The following is a 23585-nucleotide window of genomic DNA, read 5'->3' on the forward strand; positions in this document are numbered from 1 at the left end:
GCTGTGGCAGGCCTGCCACAGAATGTGCAAGCTGAATTGTACTACACATCCAACTAGCAATCGTCTGCTTAGAAGCAAGAGCACCCAGTTTGTTGGGTGCATACAGGATAACAGCAAGTCAGTTTTCCTGACTCCAGCCGTCCTGGAAACTATATTTTCAGGGCCCTGACAACATCTAGCAACTTGGAGTCCTCCAAGTCCCTAGTAGCCGCAGGTACCACAATAAGCTGGTTCAGGTGAAACACTGACACCACCTTAGGGAGAAACTGGGGATGAGTCCGCAGCTCTGCCCTGTCCGAATGGACAATCAGATATGGGCTTTTTTGAGACAAACGCCGCCAATTCTGACACCCGCCTGGCCGAGGCCAGGGCCAACAGCATGGTCACTTTCCCTGTGAGATATTTCAAATCCACAGATTTGAGCGGTTTAAACCAATGTGATTTTAGGAATCCCAGAACTACGTTGAGATCCCACAGTGCCACTGGAGACACAAAAGGGGGTTGTATATGCAGTACTCCCTTGACAAACTTCTGGACTTCAGGAACTGAAGCCAATTCTTTCTGGAAGAAAATCGACAGGGCCGAAATTTGAACCTTAATGGACCCCAATTTGAGGCCCATAGACACTCCTGTTTGCAGGAAATGCAGGAAACGACCGAGTTGAAATTTCTTCATGGGGCCTTCCTGGCCTCACACCACGCAACATATTTTCGCCACATGTGGTGATAATGTTGTGCGGTCACCTCCTTCCTGGCTTTGACCAGGGTAGGAATGACCTCTTCCGGAATGCCTTTTTCCCTTAGGATCCGGCGTTCAACCGCCATGCCGTCAAACGCAGCCGCGGTAAGTCTTGGAACAGACATGGTACTTGCTGAAGCAAGTCCCTTCTTAGCGGCAGAGGCCATGAGTCCTCTGTGAGCATCTCTTGAAGTTCCGGGTACCAAGTCCTTCTTGGCCAATCCGGAGCCACGAGTATAGTTCTTAATCCTCTACGTCTTATAATTCTCAATACCTTGGGTATGAGAAGCAGAGGAGGGAAGACATACACCGACTGGTACACCCACGGTGTTACCAGAACGTCCACAGCTATTGCCTGAGGGTCTTTTGACCTGGCGCAATACTTGTCCAGTTTTTTGTTCAGGCGGGACGCCATCATGTCCACCTTTGGTCTTTTCCAACGGTTCACAATCATGTGGAAGACTTCCCGATGAAGTCCCCACTCTCCCGGGTGGAGGTTGTGCCTGCTGAGGAAGTCTGCTTCCCAGTTGTCCACTCCCGGAATGAACACTGCTGACAGTGCTATCACATGATTTTCCGCCCAGCGAAAAATCCTTGCAGTTTCTGCCATTGCCCTCCTGCTTCTTGTGCCGCCCTGTCTGTTTACGTGGGCGACTGCCGTGATGTTGTCCCACTGGATCAATACCGGCTGACCTTGAAGCAGAGGTCTTGCTAAGCTTAGAGCATTGTAAATTGCCCTTAGCTCCAGTATATTTATGTGGAGAAAAATCTCCAGACTTGATCACACTCCCTGGAAATTTTTTCCCTGTGTGACTGCTCCCCAGCCTCTCAGGCTGGCCTCCGTGGTCACCAGCATCCAATCCTGAATGCCGAATCTGCGGCCCTCTAGAAGATGAGCACTCTGTAACCACCACAGGAGAGACACCCTTGTCCTTGGAGATAGGGTTATCCGCTGATGCATCTGAAAATGCGATCCGGACCATTTGTCCAGCAGATCCCACTGAAAAGTTCTTGCGTGGAATCTGCCGAATGGAATCGCTTCGTAATAAGCCACCATTTTTCCCAGGACTCTTGTGCAATGATGCACTGACACTTTTCCTGGTTTTAGGAGGTTCCTGACTAGCTCGGATAACTCCCTGGCTTTCTCCTCCGGGAGAAACACCTTTTTCTGGACTGTGTCCAGAACCATCCCTAGGAACAGCAGACGTGTCGTCGGAAACGGCTGCGATTTTGGATATTTAGAATCCACCCGTGCTGTCGTAGAACTACTTGAGATAGTGCTACTCCGACTTCCAACTGTTCTCTGGACCTTGCCCTTATCAGGAGATCGTCCAAGTAAGGGATAATTAAGACGCCTTTTCTTTGAAGAAGAATCATCATTTCGGCCATTACTTTGGTAAAGACCCGGGGTGCCGTGGACAATCCAAACGGCAGCGTCTGAAACTGATAGTGACAGTTCCGTACCACGAACCTGAGGTACCCTTGGTGAGAAGGGCAATTTGGGACATGGAGGTAAGCATCCTTGATGTCCAGGGACACCATATAGTCCCCTTCTTCCTGGTTCGCTATCACTGCTCTGAGTGACTCCATCTTGATTTGAACCTTTGTATGTAAGTGTTCAAAGATTTCCCATTTAGAATAGGTCTCACCGAGCCGTCTGGCTTCAGTACCACAATATAGTGTGGAATAATACCCCTTTCCTTGTTGTAGGAGGGGTACTTTGATTATCACCTGCTGGGAATACAGCTTGTGAATTGTTTCCAATACTGCCTCCCTGTCGGAGGAAGACGTTGGTAAAGCAGACATCAGGAGCCTGCGAGGGGGAGACGTCTCGAATCTCCAGTCTGTACCCCTGGGATACTACTTGTAGGATCCAGGGGTCCACTTGCGAGTGAGCCCACTACGCGCTGAAACTCTTGAGACGACCCCCCACCGCACTTGAGTCCGCTTGTACGGCCCCAGCGTCATGCTGAGGACTTGGCAGAAGCTGTGGAGGGCTTCTGTTCCTGGGAATGGGCTGCCTGCTGCAGTCTTCTTCCCTTTCCTCTATCCCTGGGCAGATATGACTGGCCTTTTGCCCGCTTGCCCTTATGGGGACGAAAGGACTGAGGCTGAAAAGACGGTGTCTTTTTCTGCTGAGATGTGATTTGGGGTAAAAAAGGTGGATTTTCCAGCTGTTGCCGAGGCCACCAGGTCCGATGGACCGACCCCAAATAACTCCTCCCCTTTATACGGCAATACTTCCATGTGCCGTTTGGAATCTGCATCACCTGACCACTGTCGTGTCCATAAACATCTTCTGGCAGATATGGACATCGCACTTACTCTTGATGCCAGAGTGCAAATATCCCTCTGTGCATCTCGCATATATAGAAATGCATCCTTTAAATGCTCTATAGTCAATAAAATACTGTCCCTGTCAAGGGTATCAATATTTTCAGTCAGGGAATCCGACCAAGCCACCCCAGCGCTGCACATCCAGGCTGAGGCGATCGCTGGTCGCAGTATAACACCAGTATGTGTGTATATACCTTTTTAGGATATTTTCCAGCCTCTCAGCTGGCTCCTTGAGGGCGGCCCTATCTGGAGACGGTACCGCCACTTGTTTTGATAAGCGTGTGAGCGCCTTATCCACCCTAAAGGGTGTTTCCCAACGCGCCCTAACTTCTGGCGGGAAAGGGTATACCGCCAATAATTTTCTATCGGGGGAAACCCACGCATCATCACACACTTCATTTAATTTATCTGATTCAGGAAAAACTACAGGTAGTTTTTTCACACCCCACATAATACCCTTCTTGTGGTACTTGTAGTATCAGAAATATGTAACACCTCCTTCATTGCCCTTAACATGTAACGTGTGGCCCTAAAGGAAAATACGTTTGTTTCTTCACCGTCGACACTGGAGTCAGTGTCCGTGTCTGTGTCTGTGTCGACCGACTGAGGTAAATGAGCGTTTTACAGCCCCTGACGGTGTTTGAGACGCCTGGACAGGTACTAATTTGTTTGCCGGCCGTCTCATGTCGTCAACCGACCTTGCAGCGTGTTGACATTATCACGTAATTCCTTAAATAAGCCATCCATTCCGGTGTCGACTCCCTAGAGAGTGACATCACCATTTCAGGCAATTGCTCCGCCTCCTCACCAACATCGTCCTCATACATGTTGACACACACGTACCGACACACAGCACACACACAGGGAATGCTCTGATAGAGGACAGGACCCCACTAGCCCTTTGGGGAGACAGAGGGAGAGTTTGCCAGCACACACCAAAAACGCTATAATTATACAGGGACAACCTTTATATAAGTGTTTTTCCCTTATAGCATTTTAATATATATATACATATCGCCAAATAAGTGCCCCCCCTCTCTGTTTTAACCCTGTTTCTGTAGTGCAGTGCAGGGAAGAGCCTGGGAGCCTTCCCACCAGCATTTCTGTGAGGGAAAATGGCGCTGTGTGCTGAGAGAATAGGCCCCGCCCCCTTTTCGGCGGGCTTCTTCTCCCGTTTTTCTGAGACCTGGCAGGGGTTAAATACATCCATATAGCCCCCAGGGGCTATATGTGATGTATTTTTTGCCAGAATAAGGTACTATCATTGCTGCCCAGGGCGCCCCCCCCAGCGCCCTGCACCCTCAGTGACCGCTGCTATGAAGTGTGCTGACAACAATGGCGCACAGCTGCAGTGCTGTGCGCTACCTTATGAAGACTGAAGAGTCTTCTGCCGCCGTTTCTGGACCTCTTCACTTTTCGGCATCTGCAAGGGGGTCGGCGGCGCGGCTCCGGGACGAACCCCAGGGTGAGACCTGTGTTCTGACTCCCTCTGGAGCTAATGGTGTCCAGTAGCCTAAGAAGCCAATCCATCCTGCACGCAGGTGAGTTCACTTCTCTCCCCTAAGTCCCTCGTAGCAGTGAGCCTGTTGCCAGCAGGACTCACTGAAAATAAAAAACCTAACAAACTTTTACTCTAAGCAGCTCTTTAGGAGAGCCACCTAGATTGCACCCTTCTCGGCCGGGCACAAAAATCTAACTGAGGCTTGGAGGAGGGTCATAGGGGGAGGAGCCAGTGCACACCACCTGATCCTAAAGCTTTTACTTTTGTGCCCTGTCTCCTGCGGAGCCGCTAATCCCCATGGTCCTGACGGAGTCCCCAGCATCCACTTAGGACGTTAGAGAAAAATGGCAATAAACAGAAATTAATTGGAGATGTTATTTTTTGTTCATAGTTTAGTGAGAGTCTGGTGGGTATTTCAGTTTTTTATGTGACCAGCACCAAAGCTTTACTTTACGTGGATTTTCGCACGCACCTCAGGGGAGAATGAGCAGAAATCCACGATCAGTGCAGCCTCGGGGCTGGTACCCAAAACAATTGAACTAGCTCAAGACCACTTTAGACGGGATATTATTCTCTACAGTTGAATCACCTCCTGGGACTCAGGCTTTCTCCGATAGTTCTTGCCCAAAATACTGTGGTCAATGTGAGCTTGTGTACTCCTACTGCTTCAATTGTTATACTATCACATTTCATTTGCTTGCATGTCCTATACCAACACTTTTATATTCCTAGTTCAACCGCTGCCAGAATCAACAAAAATCTTATTGGGCTGTAGTTTCATTGTAATAACTTTATTTGATTTATCAGATCCTTATAGCAGCATGCATATTGCCTTGTCAGTCTAAGTTGCGCGGTGGAGTAGGTTAGGTTAAGGCTATGGGGGGAGGGTTAGGTTTAGGCACCTCCCAGTTAGGGTAAGGCTGTGGAGAGGGAGGGTTAAGGTTAGGGGGCCGGGGGAGGGGAATAGTATACTGTCGGGATTCTAACCATCAGAGTGCCGCTGTTGGTATTCTTACCGCCGACATCCCGAACGCCGGCAAATCAAACCCAACCCTTAATACACACTAATACTTTTGCACATAATATAGCCCATATACTGTAGAGATGGACATATGTGATACCCTGAAACTGCAGCCCAAATCAACTGTGGCACTACAGGTGCCAGCATGACTTTAATAAAAGTAAAATGTTTGCTGGAGTTGCATAGCACTGTGCCAGCAGCCTACGGCTTGCAGCACAGAAGGCGTTAACAGCACAGCTCATAGCTATACAGATTAGTCTGCAAAATGCAAAGGGCATGACTCACTCATTTGCAGACTCAGAGCGGGAAACTGAGAGCGGGAAACACAGAGTGGGAAATCCCAGATAGAATGTGTACCTGGGAATGCAGGGTTATAAAAAGGTTGTCCTGCAGCAGCCTAGAGAGAGGACAGTCAGTGAGGAGAGTGAGCAGACAGTGAGGTGAATTTAGCCAGAAAGATGTAGCCCCAGTGAGGGCTCCCCACATGTTTAGGTGGGGAGTGATGCCAGCCACAGCAAAGCACTTGATGACAGAGGGAGACATCGCAGTGTGAGAGCAGCAGTATGCAGAATCCAGTGAAAGGGTGATGCCAGGAGAAAAGTGTGCTAATGGTGTGAGTCTCAAGAGGTATCTGGGTGAAGTGGTCGGAAGCCACGCGGCGTGAGTAAGCGCCCCCCATGGAAAAGTATCTCGAGAGGTATCTGGGTGAAGTGGTCGGAAAGCCACGCGGCGTGAGTAAGCGCCCCCAAGGAAAAGAATCCTCGCTAAGTAAGAGAGAGAGAGACGGTCACCTGATGTGTAGCACTACTGGTCACAGAATGCCCTGGTACGTAATGCTGTTTGCCATGTATATGCTGCTGCGACTAAGCGATGCGCTGGAGGAGGTGCCCTGATGTGTGATCCACTGTAACTTATGCTTTGTGCTGGAGGAGTGTTCACAAGTTATCCCTGCAATCTCCCTGTTTGATGTTTGAATAAACTTTATGCTGTTTATCTGAGATGGGCTGGCGCCCAATTCTTTATGCGCTGCACCGACACCTGTAGTCCACACCCACAATGTACTTGTAGTTAAAGACCTGATTCTTCAGGGGACCCTCTGGTAACTGTGCCTGAACCCATGACCAGCCGGGGCAAGGTAAGGGTGATGTACTATACACAGTGACTGCAGATCTTGCATACCTAATGCTAGTGGGCTACCACATTTGGCGTCCGCGAACAGTATACGAGCAACCATGGTTACCAACGTGGGGCTCTAAGGGCAATATTTGTGGAGGTGGAACTCATGTAACAGGACATCGGGACTATGCAGTGCACCCGGTCGGAGCAACACCCTTGGGGGCACTGTGTTTGGCCATTTCTGAGTGCCCGAAAGAGCCAAGGATCGCAAGGGGAATGTAGTCCCCTATATCTATTTTCCTAAAGTTGGAGAAACTTGTTTAATGGGAGGGGCCCACGAGAGCCACCTGTCTCTTTTGACCCAGACGTGGGGGGAGACAAGGGCAGGCGAGGGCAGGTTCTCTGTGTTTGGCGCAATTGCCACAAGATGTCTGGAACATTTTACTATCACATGTGACTCTGGACTGTAACTCGTTTGAAAACCGCAACAGAATATGTGATTTGTATGTAATGTGATGTTTGATATGCCATGTTTTCCTGAATATGTGATTGTTGTTTTTTTTGTCACATGTACTGTCATTATATGTTATGTTGAAAACTGCTGTTGCGTGAGGACACACAAGATTTCAGCAGGGGTGCATGTGATACCCTGAAACTGCAGCCCAAATCAACTGTGGCACTACAGGTGCCAGCATGACTTTAATAAAAGTAAAATGTTTGCTGGAGTTGCATAGCACTGTGCCAGCAGCCTACGGCTTGCAGCACAGAAGGAGTTAACAGCACAGCTCATAGCTATACAGATTAGTCTGCAAAATGCAAAGGGCATGGCTCACTCATTTGCAGACTCAGAGCGGGAAACTGAGAGCGGGAAACACAGAGCGGGAAATCCCAGATAGAATGTGTACCTGGGAATGCAGGGTTATAAAAAGGTTGTCCTGCAGCAGCCTAGAGAGAGGACAGTCAGTGAGGAGAGTGAGCAGACAGTGAGGTGAATTTAGCCAGAAAGATGTAGCCCCAGTGAGGGCTCCCCACATGTTTAGGTGGGGAGTGATGCCAGCCACAGCAAAGCACTTGATGACAGAGGGAGACATCGCAGCGTAAGAGCAGCAGAATCGAGTGAAAGGGTGATGCCAGGAGAAAAGTGTGCTAATGGTGTGAGTCTCAAGAGGTATCTGGGTGAAGTGGTCGGAAGCCACGCGGCGTGAGTAAGCGCCCCCATGGAAAAGTATCTCGAGAGGTATCTGGGTGAAGTGGTCGGAAAGCCACGCGGCGTGAGTAAGCGCCCCCAAGGAAAAGAATCCTCGCTAAGTAAGAGAGAGAGAGACGGTCACCTGATGTGTAGCACTACTGGTCACAGAATGCCCTGGTACGTAATGCTGTTTGCCATGTATATGCTGCTGCGACTAAGCGATGCGCTGGAGGAGGTGCCCTGATGTGTGATCCACTGTAACTTATGCTTTGTGCTGGAGGAGTGTTCACAAGTTATCCCTGCAATCTCCCTGTTTGATGTTTGAATAAACTTTATGCTGTTTATCTGAGATGGGCTGGCGCCCAATTCTTTATGCGCTGCACCGACACCTGTAGTCCACACCCACAATGTACTTTTAGTTAAAGACCTGATTCTTCAGGGGACCCTCTGGTAACTGTGCCTGAACCCATGACCAGCCGGGGCAAGGTAAGGGTGATGTACTATACACAGTGACTGCAGATCTTGCATACCTAATACTAGTGGGCTATCACACATACAGCTGTTTTTTTTCCCTTAAAATAGGTACTCCTGTACTGTGTATGTGCCGAGGTGCAGCCCGCAGCACAGACAAAGGGCCCCATCAGTGTCACACTGTCTTACTGGGAGATTCAGCAGATCTGAAACAATTAATACGTCTTATCCCTTGAGTGTTAAAGAACGGGTACACAATGCAAGAACACAATGTGAGAAATTTAACTGCGCTCTATCCCTGATGTTCATATGTCTCAATCTGTTTAAATCGGAAATACCTGTGCTGTTTCTTAGCTTGAGATCAATAATACCAGTGAGTGGAAAAGTATAACTATAAGGTGTTTTATTGATTGCTAATTGGACAGGGTATGCGTTCCAAACAAAGTCCAAATGCTGTCCTTCTCTTAAGTAAAAGTCCAACAAGCTCTTTCTATTACTGAAAGTGCCCTTTTTGATGCAAGGAGTAATAACTTCAAAACGTCCTTTTCCTAGTAATAGTTCACATTGAATTGACAGTCTTTGATCCTTAATGAAGTAACAGAGACCGGCGTCCCGTGTCTCTGTTGAGGTCTTGTGGATTAAAGTCCTTACCGTTGCGGCCGTGTTCGTGAGGAGTCCGGGTGCGGGTCTGCGCCGAGATTCTGGAGGGGCTCTGGACCAGTCAGCTAACGGCGGTCAGCACTTGCTCGCTCGGTTCGTCCTTGTACGGATTCACCGTGAGCCTGCTGTCTTCACCGTGCCGATCCTGTGTCCATGGAGAGGGTGCGCCGCTGTGGAACCTGTCCGGGAATCCACAGCGAGGCACACCAGTCCACTTGTCGAGCCGCACCTGCAGTCTCCCTCCTCACCGCCCGTCCGCCTGCACTCACTTACCCATCTTGCTGCGCTGTTACTGCAAGCTCGTCGTCGGTGCTCCGGGGTTCCTCTTGCATCCACTGACCGCTTTGATGTAGTTGCTTTCCTTGGTGTCCTCCTAAGGAGGACACCAAGGAAAGCAACTACATCAAAGCGGTCAGTGGACTGGTGTGCCTCGCTGTGGATTCCCGGACAGGTTCCACAGCGGCGCACCCTCTCCACGGACACAGGATCGGCACGGTGAAGACAGCAGGCTCACGGTGAATCCGTACAAGGACGAATCGAGCGAGCAAGTGCTGACCGCCGTTAGCTGACCGGTCCAGAGCCTCTCCAGAATCTCGGCGCAGACCCGCACCCGGACTCCTCACGAACACGGCCGCAATGGTAAGGACTTTAATCCACTAGACCTCAACAGAGACACGGGACGCCGGTCTCTGTTACTTCATTAAGGATCAAAGACTGTCAATTCAATGTGAACTATTACTAGGAAAAGGACGTTTTGAAGTTATTATTCCTTGCATCAAAAAGGGCACTTTCAGTAATAGAAAGAGCTTGTTGGACTTTCACTTAAGAGAAGGACAGCATTTGGACTTTGTTTGGAACGCATACCCTGTCCAATTAGCAATCAATAAAACACCTTTTAGTTATACTTTTCCACTCACTGGTATTATTGATCTCAAGCTAAGAAACAGCACAGGTATTTCCGATTTAAACAGATTGAGACATATGAACGGTAGAGCGCAGTTAAATTTCTCACATTGTGTTCTTGCATTGTGTACCCGTTCTTTAAGACTGTAACAATAGGGACTGGACATCCCCTGAACTTGCAGCACACCCCGACCCAGCTGACACCTAACACCTCAGTGCGCAGATTACGATCACCTGTTCTTATCCCTTGAGTGGATTGGCCCAATGCAGCGGTGGCCTTCGCTGTTAGGGAATGTAGGGGTTGTTTGGGATGTAGTCATAATGTCGATACCACCATGATGGCAGTATGATATCGACATTGTTAAAATCTCAACATGCAACATGTCAACACCCTCAGAATGTCGACATGTGAAATGTCGACATTGACAGTATTTTGACATTAGGATTAAGCTGTGTGGGGGAACACTGAAGGATCACAGGTCTGACCCAGAAGACAGCCGGAAGCCATGCTGGAGCTACTGCAGCCGCCAGGATCAGGTCAGTGACCATTGGGCCACCAGGGATGATATGTTGACATTTTAACAAGTCGACATTTCATCGCTGTCTGATGAATGTCAGCATTATGACTGTTGACAATATCATACCACAACCATTCAGTTCAAGGCTTTGCAAACCGCTATATACTGAAAGTGTCCAACTGCAGGAGACTCAGGGGTCTATTTACTAAGCCTTGGATGCAGATAAAGTCACTGGAGATAAAGTACCAGCCAATCGTCTCCTAACAGCTATGCCACAGACTGTGTATGAAAAAATAAGAATTTACTTACCGATAATTCTATTTCTCGTAGTCCGTAGTGGATGCTGGGGACTCCGTAAGGACCATGGGGAATAGCGGCTCCGCAGGAGACTGGGCACAAAAGTAAAGCTTTAGAACTACCTGGTGTGCACTGGCTCCTCCCCCCATGACCCTCCTCCAAGCCTCAGTTAGGATACTGTGCCCGGATGAGCGTACACAATAAGGAAGGATTTTGAATCCCGGGTAAGACTCATACCAGCCACACCAATCACACCATATAACTTGTGATCTAAACCCAGTTAACAGCATGATAACAGAGGAGCCTCTAGAAAAGATGGCTCACTACAGCAATAACCCGATTTTTTTGGTAACAATAACTATGTACCAGTATTGCAGACAATCCGCACTTGGGATGGGCGCCCAGCATCCACTACGGACTACGAGAAATAGAATTATCGGTAAGTAAATTCTTATTTTCTCTGACGTCCTAGTGGATGCTGAGGACTCCGTAAGGACCATGGGGATTATACCAAAGCTCCCAAACGGGCGGGAGAGTGCGGATGACTCTGCAGCACCAAATGAGAGAACTCCAGGTCCTCCTCAGCCAGGGTATCAAATTTGTAGAATTTTACAAACGTATTTGCTCCTGACCAAGTAGCTGCTCGGCAAAGTTGTAAAGCCGAGACCCCTCGGGCAGCCGCCCAAGATGAGCCCACCTTCCTTGTGGAATGGGCTTTTACAGATTTTGTCTGTGGCAGGCGTGCCACAGAATGTGCAAGCTGAATTGTACTACAAATCCAACGAGCAATAGTCTGCTTAGAAGCAGGAGCACCCAGCTTGTTGGGTGCATACAGAATAAACAACGAGTCAGATTTTCTGACTCCAGCCGTCCTGGAAACCTATATTTCCAGGGCCCTGACAACGTCTAGCAACTTGGAGTCCTCCAAGTCCCTAGTAGCCACAGGCACCACAATAGGTTGATTCAGGTGAAACGCTGAAAACCACCTTAGGGAGAAACTGAGGACAAGTCCTCAATTCCGCCCTGTCCGAATGGAAAATCAGATGAGGGCTTTTACAGGATAAAGCCGCCAATTCTGACACGCACATGGCCCAGGCCAGGGCCAACAGCATGACCACTTTCCATGTGAGATGTTTTAACTCCACATATTTAAGTGGTTCAAACCAATGTGACTTTTGGAACCCAAAAACTACATTTAGATCCCAAGGTGCCACTGGAGGCACAAAAGGAGGCTGTATATACAGTACCCCTTTCACAAACGTCTGAACTTCAGGGACTGAAGCTAGTTCTTTTTGGAAGAAAATTGACAGGGCCGAAATTTGAACCTTAATGGACCCCCATTTCAGGCCCATAGACACTCCTGTTTGCAGGAAATGTAGGAATCGACCTAGTTGAAAATTCCTCCGTCGGGGCCTTACTGGCCTCGCACCACGCAACATATTTTCGCCAAATGCGGTGATAATGTTTTGCGGTTATATCTTTCCTGGCTTTGATCAGGATAGGAATGACTTCATCCGGAATGCCTTTCTCCTTCAGGATCCGGCGTTCAACCGCCATGCCGTCAAATGCAGTCGCGGTAAGTCTTGGAACAGACAGGGTCCTTGCTGGAGCAGGTCCCTTCTTAGAGGTAGAGGCCACGGATCCTCCGTGAGCATCTCTTGAAGTTCCGGTTACCAAGTCCTTCTTGGCCAATCCGGAGCCCGAATATAGTGCTTACTCCTCTCCATCTTATAATTCTCAGTACCTTGGGTATGAGAGGCAGAGGAGGGAACACATACACTGACTGGTACACCCACTGTGTTACCAGAGCGTCTACAGCTATTGCCGGAGGGTCCCTTGACCCGGCGCAATACTTGTCGAGTTTTATAAACATGTGGAAGACTTCTGGGTGAAGTCCCCACTTGTTGACAGTGCTATCACATGATTTTCCGCCCAGCGAAGAATCCTTGCAGCTTCTGCCATTGCCCTCCTGCTTCTTGTGTCACCCTGTCTGTTTACGTGGGTGACTGCCGTGATGTTGTCCGAATGGATCAACTCCGGGTGACCTTGAAGCAGAGGTCTTGCTGAGCTTAGAGCATTGTAAATGGCCCTTAGCTTCAGGATATTTATGTGAAGTGATGTCTCCAGGCTTGACCATAAGCTCTGGAAATTCCTTCCCTGTGTGACTGCTCCCCAGGCTCGCAGGCTGGCATCCGTGGTCACCAGGACCCAGTCCTGAATGTCGAATCTGCGGCCCTCTAGAAGATGAGCACTCTGCAACCACCACAGGAGAGACACCCTTGTGCTTGGTGACAGGGTTATCCGCTGATGCATCTGAAGATGCGACCCGGACCATTTGTCCAGCAGGTCCCACTGGAAAGTTCTTGCGTGGAATCTGCCGAATGGGATTGCTTCGTAGGAAGCCACCATTTTTCCCAGAACCCTTTCATTGATGTACTGAGACTTGGCTCGGTTATAGGAGGTTCCCGACTAGCTCGGATAACTCCCTGACTTTCTCCTCCGGGAGAAACACCTTTTTCTGGACTGTGTCCAGGATCATCCCTAGGAACAGACGACGAGTCGTCGGAATCAGCTGCGATTTTGGAATATTGAGAATCCAATCGTGCTGCCGCAACACTACCTGAGATAGTGCTACACCGACCTCCAACTGTTCCCTGGATCTTACCCTTATCAGGGAATCGTCCAAGTAAGGGATAACTAAAATTCCCTTCCTTCGAAGGAGTATCATCATTTCGGCCATTACCTTGGTAAAGACCCGGGGTGCCGTGGACCATCCATACGGCAGCGTCTGAAACTGATAGTGACAGTTCTGTACCATAAACCTGAGGTACCCTTGGTGAGAAGGGTAAATTGGGACATGAAGGTAAGCATCCTTGATGTCCCGAGACATCATGTAGTCCCCTTCTTCCAGGTTCGCAATCACTGCTCTGAGTGACTCAATCTTGAATTTGAACCTCCGTATGTAAGTGTTCAAGATTTTAGATTTAGAATCGGGGGAGACGTCTCGAATTCCAATTTGTACCCCTGAGATATCACCTGAAGGATCCAGGGGTCTACTTGCGAGTGAGCCCACTGCGCGCTGAAATTCATTGAGACGGGCCCCCACCGTGCCTGATTCTGCTTGTAAAGCCCCAGCGTCATACTGAGGGCTTGGCAGAGGCGGGAGAGGGCTTCTGTTCCTGGGAACTGGCTGATTTCTGCAGCCTTTTTCCTCTCCCTCTGTCACGGGGCAGAAATGAGGAACCTTTTGCCCGCTTGCCCACGAAAAGACTGCGCCTGATAATACGGCGTCTTCTTATGTTGAGAGGCGACCTGGGGTACAAACGTGGATTTCCCAGCTGTTGCCGTGGCCACCAGGTCTGAAAGACCGACCCCAAATAACTCCTCCCCTTAATAAGGCAATACTTCCAAATGCCGTTTGGAATCCGCATCACCTGACCACTGTTGTGTCTATAACCCTCTTCTGGCAGAAATGGACAACGCACTTAGACCTGATGCCAGTCGGCAAAAATTTCCGCTGTGCATCACGCATATATAGAAATGCATCTTTTAAATGCTCTATAGGCAATAATATACTGTCCCTATCTAGGGTATCAATATTTTCAGTCAGGGAATCCGACCACGCCAACCCAGTACTGCACATCCAGGCTGAGGCGACTGCTGGTCGCAGTATAACACCAGTATGTGTGTAAATACATTTTAGGATACCCTCCTGCTTTCTATCAGCAGGATCCTTAAGGGCGGCCATCTCAGGAGAGGGTAGAGCCCTTGTTCTTACAAGCGTGTGAGCGCTTTATCCACCCTAGGGGGTGTTTCCCAACGCACCCTAACCTCTGGCGGGAAAGGATATAATGCCAATAACATTTTAGAAATTATCAGTTGTTATCGGGGGAAACCCACGCATCATCACACATCTCATTTAATTTCTCAGATTCAGGAAAACTACAGGTAGTTTTTCCTCACCGAACATAATACCCCTTTTTGGTGGTACTCGTATTATCAGAAATGTGTAAAACATTTTTCATTGCCTCAATCATGTAACGTGTGGCCCTACTGGAAGTCACATTTGTCTCTTCACCGTCGACACTGGAGTCAGTATCCGTGTCGGCGTCTATATCTGCCATCTGAGGTAACGGCCGCTTTAGAGCCCCTGACGGCCTATGAGACGTCTGGACAGGCACAAGCTGAGTAGCCGGCTGTCTCATGTCAACCACTGTCTTTTATACAGAGCTGACACTGTCACGTAATTCCTTCCAACAGTTCATCCACTCAGGTGTCGACCCCCTAGGGGGTGACATCACTATTACAGGCAATCTGCTCCGTCTCCACATCATTTTTCTCCTCATACATGTCGACACAAACGTACCGACACACAGCACACACACAGGGAATGCTCTGATAGAGGACAGGACCCCACTAGCCCTTTGGGGAGACAGAGGGAGAGTTTGCCAGCACACACCAGAGCGCTATATATATACAGAGATAACCTTATATAAGTGTTTTTCCCCTTATAGCTGCTGTATTTTTAATACTGCGCGTAATTAGTGCCCCCCTCTCTTTTTTAACCCTTTCTGTAGTGTAGTGACTGCAGGGGAGAGCCAGGGAGCTTCCCTCCAACGGAGCTGTGAGGGAAAATGGCGCCAGTGTGCTGAGGAGATAGGCTCCGCCCCCTTCTCGGCGGCCTTATCTCCCGTTTTTCTGTGTATTCTGGCAGGGGTTAAATTCATCCATATAGCCCAGGAGCTATATGTGATGCATTTTTTGCCATCCAAGGTGTTTTTATTGCGTCTCAGGGCGCCCCCCCCAGCGCCCTGCACCCTCAGTGACCGGAGTGTGAAGTGTGCTGAGAGCAATGGCGCACAGCTGCAGTGCTGTGCGCTACCTTGTTGAAGACAGGACGTCTTCTGCCGCCGATTTTCCGGACCTCTTCTGTCTTCTGGCTCTGTAAGGGGGCCGGCGGCGCGGCTCTGGGACCTATCCATGGCTGGGCCTGTGATCGGTCCCTCTGGAGCTAATGTCCAGTAGCCTAAGAAGCCCAATCCACTCTGCACGCAGGTGAGTTCGCTTCTTCTCCCCTTAGTCCCTCGATGCAGTGAGCCTGTTGCCAGCAGGTCTCACTGAACCTAAAAAACCTAAAACTAAACTTTTCACTAAGCAGCTCAGGAGAGCCACCTAGTGTGCACCCTTCTCGTTCGGGCACAAAAATCTAACTGAGGCTTGGAGGAGGGTCATGGGGGGAGGAGCCAGTGCACACCAGGTAGTTCTAAAGCTTTACTTTTGTGCCCAGTCTCCTGCGGAGCCGCTATTCCCCATGGTCCTTACGGAGTCCCCAGCATCCACTAGGACGTCAGAGAAATGACCGTTAGGAGCTGATTGGCTGGTACTTTATCTCCAGCGACTTTATCTCCATCCAAGGCTTAGTAAATAGACGCCTAAATCCTACAGCTTGGAACTGAAAGCTGCATTGGTTGTGTGGCTGACTGCAAATTACATACTAAGCCATAGTTGCATTATCCCTGGTCTTGGCAGTATCACATCTATGACAGACATTTGTGCTACTTACACATTAGGGTTCTTTCTGAGATTAAGTACAATGTATTCCTGGGCTTCTTCTTGAAATCTGTTAAAAATGAAAAGTAAATGAATGAACTATATGTATTAACTATATTATTATTTCATATCACTTAAATATACATCAATAGTAAGATATAATGTGGTTTATAGAAAATACACAAAATTACTTGGTTAATGTATTTTCTATTTGCTCACTGTTCGGTGTGGTAAAGCAATGTGGTTCCATAATAATAATAATAATAATAATAATAATAATAATAATAATAATAATAATAATATTTAAGTACTGAAAAAAACTATACATACAACCTTGTAAAAACATGCTGTTTTGTGAAAGACAATGTGGAACATGGAAAAGAAAAGATAAATATAAACTTTACATTACCAAAACCAGTAAAGCCCTGCACTCCTTATCACAGTATAAATCATATGACTGGGAGACAATTCAGATGTGAACATGTGATAGTAAATAAATCTAATGCAAAATATTTTACAGTCTGCAGAAACAATTGTAGTGAAATTCTGAAGTATTGCAGTTACCCAAACTCCTCCATTACAATCCAGGTTTTCAGGATATCCATGCTTGAGCACAGGTGACTTAAATAGTACCTCAGTCAATTTGATTCAACCATCTGTACTCAGCCATGTATATCCTGAAAACGTGGACTGTAATGGTGGAGTTTTGGAAACTCTGAAGGATTGGCTTTGCAAAACATTACAGCTCACAGCCAACCAAATAAAACCATCACTTCTACCTCAAACAAAAATAAAATATTTAGCTTTCCTTCTCTTTCTCCTCATAACGTACAGCATGTATTGACAAGATTGCCCCTTGTATTACAAACAGTGACAAGTGAGCATTTCATATATAAACCAGTACAGTAAAATTCATCATTCAGTGACAATGTTACGTTAGTGACATTCTATTGCAGCTCTGTTTAAAAGGACAGGCGAACATGGGCCAACAGATCACTCTGAAGGTGCAGGAAGCTGTGAAGCAGAGCAGCTTCCTGCACCTTCAGAGTGAACTGTTGGCACAGGCTCTTGTTAGAGGATCAGTTGTGCTCTGGCCGTGACCTATCCCTTTCTAGATACGGCGGTGTGATATCATAGGTCGCGGCCGCCGTGTATCACCACCCAGCCCACCCGCCTGCATACACATTTTCCAGTTCCTGCCGGCATGCACAGCTTTCCTTGCCGACCCACAGCCACACCTGCCTGACCGCCCGCTGCTCAGTATTCGCAGCACTCCACTATGAACAACCCCCGCCACTGAGGGACAGGGAGGAGGACAGCTGACCGTTAGGGGCTAATATTTGTTATTTTATTTCTCCTGTGGGGAACAACAGGATTTCAATAGGATTTATGTGAGGAGAATAAGGGTTTATGGGGGTACAATGTGAATAATTCATGTGGGGAGCAATAGGATTTATGTGGAGAGCAATGTGATTGATTTATATGTGGAGCAATAGGATTTATGTAGGGAGCAACATGATTTATGTGGGGAGCAATGTGATTGTTTTTTCTGTGTAGGCCAATGTATGTGTGGAAATTTTTTTTATACTGTGAGGGCCAATGTGTGTTTTTTGTTTTTGTTTTTTTCTGTGGGGAACTGATGGTGTGTTTTGGAAATGTTAAAATATTGTTTGGTGTGCCGCGAGTAAAAAATGGTTGAAAATCACTGGTTTAGTGGACTATTTGATAGCTAATTGTTTTCTCTTTATTTCTATTACTTATCTGCTTTATCATCCGACCAATTGTTCTCAAATCCCTATAGTAGACCATATTCCTGCAAAACACCAAAATACCCTCTCATCTTCATTACTCCAATTCTCCAAGTATCACTCATTAACTTGTTTTGTATCTTCATTCCTTAAGTGTAATATCAGCAAATTATCACCACAAAATGATACTATATACAGTAATTCCTCCAAACCACTCTATACTTCTGCTTCTAGTATGGGTGATTTATCCTCAAATCTAGCTCCACCCAGACACACACTCACACCCCATACACCTAATCCTTATGCTACATACAGTGGCAAACGCAGGATTTGCATGGGGGGGTTTCCAGAACTGGGTGGAGCCAAACACGGGGGTGGGGATTGAGGTGACCCAGTATATGACGGGTCCGTAAAACTAGTGTGTCTGTGTGTGTGTGTGTGTGTGTGTGTGTGTGTATATATATATATACTTATCTACACACATATATATACCGTATATACACCTCTCTCTCTCTCTCTATATATATATATATACACACACACACACACACACACACACACATATATATATATGTATATATATATATATTCATACATAGCATATTGAACATGCATATACGTATATACAGTACACATATATATATACACCCATGTATATATATATCATATGTGTGTGTGTTTATATGTATGTATATACATGTGTATATAATGTATGCACTTGGATATATATGTACTATAATTAAAATAAAGTAAACTTTTATTAAGCACTTATAAGTACCACCAGGAAGACAGCAGGCATAATAATAGTCATGCAGAAAAAAAACTAAAAAAAAAAAAAAAAAAAATTTTTTTTTGTGAGGGGGGGTTTCTGGGTACTCGGAAACCCCCCCTGCGTGCGCCACTGACATACTATAGAAATCCAGAAAAATTCAAACATATCTCCCACCACTTATATCCTTTTAATGTTCCCCAGTCAATGTGCTCTGTTTGTAACAATCTGTGACCTCTATCTGTGTCCACCTCCTCTGAAACCCCCCTCACCTGTCTGACAAAAACATAAACATGGCTCACACAATCAAAAAATTACTATCCTAAATCCCTTTCACAGGGCATTCTCCTCTTCTCCCGTACTTCCAGGCCTCTAAGTAGCCAGGAAAATTGGACTTCTACCTTCCCCACTTTGCCAATCAAGTTCCACCATAGGTTCTATCACACACGCTGACATCTTTTGATGAACATTGTATCTGGATTTCAACTCATTCTCTTTGCTACTGTCCCACTTGACCACAACAATAATCCCTGGAACATGTCTCTGGTTGTTGTCCTATAAGATCGGGACCCACCATCATCTTGGGTAACTTCAACATCCAAAGCAAGTATCCATAGTCTTCAAATTACTCTCTCTCTCTCTCTTTCTCTCTCTCTCCTAGTGGACTCTTTTACTCATCATGATGGTAACTACCTTGATCTTTTCTTCCGCAGGCTCTGTTCAGTTCTTATGCTTCAACAGTCATTTCTCTATCAGAGCATCACCTACAAGCTCTTCTCCACTACTTTAACACTCTGCTCACAAACTCTACCACAGAAATCTCAGATATATATTAATTTTCAGGGACTTTTCACCTTCGCAACAAATCCTCTCTAATGTCTACATTCTCTTTTCTACATCTGCCTGTAAAAAAATGTTACCAAACCCTAACAACAACCCTTGATCAAGTGTGTCAGGAATCTGCATTCTCCATTGCATCACTACTGTGGAACTACAGGTTCCAGCAGTTCAGTTCCAGTTCCAGTTGTCAGTCTACTGCAGCCTGGAGTACACAGTGCTTCAGCTAACTCACAGCTGATCTGAACACCCAATCCAGCGGGATGTGTTCTCACAGAGATGCAACATCCAATCATCACAGACCAAGGGGTATAAACTCCAGTTCCTGGCTCAGTCTCAGGGCCTTGGACAATGCGTCACATCCTTTGAACAGGCGTCTCCTGGCCTCTGTCTGCAGAGATTCCCCAGTGTATTGGACCTGTGGAACTACAGATTCCAGCAGTTCCAGTACCAGTACCAGTCTACAATCCCGTTCCAGCGATCTCCTATTTCTGGCATTTCCAAGTTGTTTCCCTGTTCCAGTGTTCCTGTGGAACTACAAACTCCAGCCACAGCCTGCCACAGTTCATCAGCAATAAGAGATTCTCCTCAGGTGTTATTCATTGCCTAACTTGTGCACCTTATTACCAGCATTCCATTCTGTGCATTGCATCCAGCACTTAACAAGCATGCTGAGTTAGGACTGTCTCCTGCCTGGGCCTTGCTTGGCTAAAGAACTTGTATGTTACAGAGACTGTGTGCTTTTACAAGTATTACCGGAGTTCTGTTTTCAAACCCATTTGCATTTATCAAGTTATTTCACGTTTGTGTTACCAGTGACTTTATTTGCTTTAAACTAGTGATGAGCGGGTTCGGTTTCTCGGAAACCGAACCCCCCCGAACTTCAGCCTTTTTACACGGGTCCGAGGCAGACTCGGATCTTCCCGCCTTGCTCGGTTAACCCGAGCGCGCCCGAACGTCATCATCCCGCTGTCGGATTCTCGCGAGGCTCGGATTCTATCGCGAGACTCGGATTCTATATAAGGAGCCGCGCGTCGCCGCCATTTTCACACGTGCATTGAGATTGATAGGGAGAGGACGTGGCTGGCGTCCTCTCCGTTTAGACTAGAGTACTAGAGACACTTGATTTACTAATTTTGGGGAGCATATTAGGAGTACTACTTGCTGATAGTGTGACCAGTGACCACCAGTTTAATTAATCCGTTCTCTGCCTGAAAAAAAACGATACACAGTGTGACACAGTCACATACCATATCTGTGCTCAGCCTCAGTGTGCTGCATCATATGTAATACTGTATATCTGACTGTGCTGAGTGCTCACTGCTCACACAGCTTAATTGTGGGGGAGACTGGGGAGCAGTTATAGCAGGAGTACATATTTTAAGTACAGTGCACACTTTTGCTGCCAGAGTGCCACTGCCAGTGTGACTGACCAGTGACCACCAGTATATTGTGATTGTCTGCTGACCACCAGTATATTGTGATTGTCTGCCTGAAAAAGTTAAACACTCGTCGTGTGGTGTTTTTATAAACGCATTCTGCTGACAGTGTCCAGCAGGTCCGTCATTATATAATATATACCTGTCCGGCTGCAGTAGTGATATATATATATTTTATATCTCATTATCATCCAGTCTATATTAGCAGCAGACGCAGTACGGTAGTCCACGGCTGTAGCTACCTCTGTGTCGGCAGTCGCTCGTCCATCCATAATTGTATACCACCTACCCGTGGTGTTTTTTTTTTTCTATCTTCTTGATACTAGTAGCTTACTTTAGGAGTCTGCAGTGCTGAGCTGACAGTGTCCAGCAGGTCCGTCATTATATAATATATACCTGTCCGGCTGCAGTAGTGATATATATATATTTTTTATCTCATTATCATCCAGTCTATATTAGCAGCAGACGCAGTACGGTAGTCCACGGCTGTAGCTACCTCTGTGTCGGCAGTCGCTCGTCCATCCATAATTGTATACCACCTACCCGTGGTGTTTTTTTTTTTCTATCTTCTTGATACTAGTAGCTTACTTTAGGAGTCTGCAGTGCTGAGCTGACAGTGTCCAGCAGGTCCGTCATTATATAATATATACCTGTCCGGCTGCAGTAGTGATATATATATATTTTTTATCTCATTATCATCCAGTCTATATTAGCAGCAGACGCAGTACGGTAGTCCACGGCTGTAGCTACCTCTGTGTCGGCAGTCACTCGTCCATCCATAATTGTATACCACCTACCCGTGGTGTTTTTTTTTTCTATCTTCTTGATACTAGTAGCTTACTTTAGGAGTCTGCAGTGCTGAGCTGACAGTGTCCAGCAGGTCCGTCATTATATAATATATACCTGTCCGGCTGCAGTAGTGATATATATATATATTTTATATCTCATTATCATCCAGTCTATATTAGCAGCAGACGCAGTACGGTAGTCCACGGCTGTAGCTACCTCTGTGTCGGCAGTCGCTCGTCCATCCATAATTGTATACCACCTACCCGTGGTGGTTTTTTTTCTTCTATCTTCTTGATACTAGTAGCTTACTTTAGGAGTCTGCAGTGCTGAGCTGACAGTGTCCAGCAGGTCCGTCATTATATAATATATACCTGTCCGGCTGCAGTAGTGATATATATATATTTTATATCTCATTATCATCCAGTCTATATTAGCAGCAGACGCAGTACGGTAATCCAAGGCTGTAGCTACCTCTGTGTCGGCAGTCGCTCGTCCATCCATAATTGTATACCACCTACCCGTGGTGTTTTTTTTTTTCTATCTTCTTGATACTAGTAGCTTACTTTAGGAGTCTGCAGTGCTGAGCTGACAGTGTCCAGCAGGTCCGTCATTATATAATATATACCTGTCCGGCTGCAGTAGTGATATATATATATTTTTTATCTCATTATCATCCAGTCTATATTAGCAGCAGACGCAGTACGGTAGTCCACGGCTGTAGCTACCTCTGTGTCGGCAGTCGCTCGTCATCCATAAGTATACTAGTATCCATCCATCTCCATTGTTTACCTGAGGTGCCTTTTAGTTGTGCCTATTAAAATATGGAGAACAAAAATGTTGAGGTTCCAAAAATAGGGAAAGATCAAGATCCACTTCCACCTCGTGCTGAAGCTGCTGCCACTAGTCATGGCCGAGACGATGAAATGCCATCAACGTCATCTGCCAAGGCCGATGCCCAATGTCATAGTACAGAGCATGTAAAATCCAAAACACCAAATATCAGTAAAAAAAGGACTCAAAAATCTAAAATAAAATTGTCGGAGGAGAAGCATGAACTTGCCAATATGCCATTTACCACACGGAGTGGCAAGGAACGGCTGAGGCCCTGGCCTATGTTCATGGCTAGTGGTTCAGCTTCACATGAGGATGGAAGCACTCAGCCTCTCGCTAGAAAAATGAAAAGACTCAAGCTGGCAAAAGCACAGCAAAGAACTGTGCGTTCTTCGAAATCCCAAATCCACAAGGAGAGTCCAATTGTGTCGGTTGCGATGCCTGACCTTCCCAACACTGGACGTGAAGAGCATGCGCCTTCCACCATTTGCACGCCCCCTGCAAGTGCTGGAAGGAGCACCCGCAGTCCAGTTCCTGATAGTCAGATTGAAGATGTCAGTGTTGAAGTACACCAGGATGAGGAGGATATGGGTGTTGCTGGCGCTGGGGAGGAAATTGACAAGGAGGATTCTGATGGTGAGGTGGTTTGTTTAAGTAAGGCACCCGGGGAGACACCTGTTGTCCGTGGGAGGAATATGGCCATTGACATGCCTGGTGAAAATACCAAAAAAATCAGCTCTTCGGTGTGGAAGTATTTCAACAGAAATGCGGACAACATTTGTCAAGCCGTGTGTTGCCTTTGTCAAGCTGTAATAAGTAGGGGTAAGGACGTTAACCACCTCGGAACATCCTCCCTTATACGTCACCTGCA

At 47.0% G+C, this 23585-nt stretch overlaps 1 protein-coding gene across 2 annotated transcripts in view; it reads right to left on the reverse strand.

The window, feature by feature from the left end:
• Positions 1-23585, reverse strand: part of PASD1 (PAS domain containing repressor 1) — a 252224-nt gene that overhangs the window by 112192 nt on the left and 116447 nt on the right. For both annotated transcript variants that reach the window (XM_063937369.1, XM_063937368.1), the window contains exon 2: positions 16315-16371. The gene's annotated coding sequence lies outside the window, so the exon portion shown is untranslated. The remainder of the gene's footprint in view (positions 1-16314; positions 16372-23585) is intronic.

The sequence above is a fragment of the Pseudophryne corroboree genome, chromosome 8 (assembly GCF_028390025.1).
Source record: "Pseudophryne corroboree isolate aPseCor3 chromosome 8, aPseCor3.hap2, whole genome shotgun sequence".
Taxonomy (NCBI): domain Eukaryota; kingdom Metazoa; phylum Chordata; class Amphibia; order Anura; family Myobatrachidae; genus Pseudophryne; species Pseudophryne corroboree.